Source organism: Diaphorina citri, unplaced genomic scaffold (genome assembly GCF_000475195.1).
Source record: "Diaphorina citri unplaced genomic scaffold, Diaci psyllid genome assembly version 1.1 scaffold721, whole genome shotgun sequence".
NCBI lineage: Eukaryota > Metazoa > Arthropoda > Insecta > Hemiptera > Psyllidae > Diaphorina > Diaphorina citri.
Genome location: NW_007378154.1, coordinates 100195 through 102051, shown reverse-complemented (window position 1 = coordinate 102051; position 1857 = coordinate 100195). Strand labels below are relative to the sequence as shown.

General features: G+C 45.8%; 1 protein-coding gene across 1 annotated transcript in view; it reads right to left on the bottom strand.

The window, feature by feature from the left end:
* LOC103511499 (nascent polypeptide-associated complex subunit alpha, muscle-specific form-like) overlaps nucleotides 1-1857 on the bottom strand; it is a 19221-nt gene that overhangs the window by 10894 nt on the left and 6470 nt on the right. The window lies entirely within an intron of this gene.

Below are 1857 nucleotides of genomic sequence, written 5' to 3'. Positions count from 1 at the left end.
GCCCGGCGGGGAGTACCCGTTGGCTGGATGGGGATGGGTGAGGCCGAGCGGGTGGGCAGTGGGTGGGGGAAGCGAGGAGGTGGGTGGTAGGCGGGGTGGATGAGAAGGTTGAGAGGATGGGGGAAGGGTGCTGGGGGCTCCCAGGGGTGGAGGCCCAGGGCCGTTCATCATCTGAAAGAAAGAGAAAATAGAATCGTTAAGGAAGAAATACACTCACGTCACGTGAAGTCATGAGGAGTTAGAAAGTTGTAGTTCAAAGTTTTCCCCATAATATTTTGTAGGTTATTTCGTTTACGACAGCCACAATACTCTCACGTGAGCTCACGTGACGTGATAGTCTTCCTTTATCTTCCTATGCATCAGAGTACCCAGGCATAATGTTGGAGATTTATACTGGGGGTTTACCAACATACCAAATAGGGATCGAAATGAAACGAGGATTTCCCTATACTCAATAGCCAGGTAAACCGTCAAGTTGAAAGATATCTCAACCATTCGATCAATTCACTCACCTGGGGCGGGGGATAATGGGGGTGAGCAGCAGGGGGCGGATGTTTGTTCCCCGGGACCGGCACTCCGCCCTGCGTATGATAACCCCCTCCACTAACGGCACTCCCGCCAGGCGGTGGCTCGGGCGCAGGTCCCGTCTTACTCGGGGGAGGCGGGGGTCCATGAATCGGCGGCGCGAGAGACGCTCCGCCCGCGTGATGATTCCCGTGCCCGGGCGGGCCCAAATGTCCGCCGGGCGGAGCGTGGTGCCCCGCGTGGTGAGATTCTGCGTGGTGCGGGAGACCGTTGGGGGGCGGGGCTTGCGGGGTGGAGCCCGTAGGCGGGGGCAGATCTTGGCGGTGCGAGGGAGGGTTGATGGGGGGTGTGGTCGAGAAGAGGACGGAGTCTTCGTCAGAACCCTGGGACAGAGAAGAAGAAGTGGTGGTTAACAAAAGTTTAAAAGAAAAAGATAATCCTCTTGAATTACTGTTTGTTGAATATGTACTATGAAATAAAAACAACAAATATTAATATTTAAATAAAAAAGGGTAATTAATTTATTCTTATTCATGAAACACTTCTTGAAATAGCCAGGTATCAAAAACATGTTTCGACTGACGGACTGACTGACTGACAGACAGACACCGAAGCGAATACAATAGTCCGTCCCTTATACCTTTTTTTATTACTATTGTAATAATAAAGGAAGGACGGACTAAAACAATACCAAGGCTATGGAGAAGTTGAGGAGACTGTAGGTATATTCACAACATCTCTGTATACATATTCACAACATCTCTGTAAGTATATTCACAACATCTCTGTATACATATTCACAACATCTCTGTAAGTATATTCACAACATCTCTGTAAGTATATTCACAACATCTCTGTAAGTATATTCACAACATCTCTGTAAGTATATTCACAACATCTCTGTATACATATTCACAACATCTCTGTAAGTATATTCACAACATCTCTGTATACATATTCACAACATCTCTGTAAGTATATTCACAACATCTCTGTAAGTATATTCACAACATCTCTGTATACATATTCACAACATCTCTGTAAGTATATTCACAACATCTCTGTAAGTATATTCACAACATCTCTGTAAGTATATTCACAACATCTCTGTAAGTATATTCACAACATCTCTGTATACATATTCACAACAACATCTCTGTCTACTCTTTCGCAAATGCCTACATGTTTTATTTGATAACACACTATATCCCTCTACAAATCCCCACACAATGTTAACAGACATAGGATACAGAAAGGAGAAAAGAGGAGAGAGGGAGGGGAGAGAAAGAGAGAGAGAAAGAGCGAGAGAGGGAGGAGAGAGAGAGGAGAGAG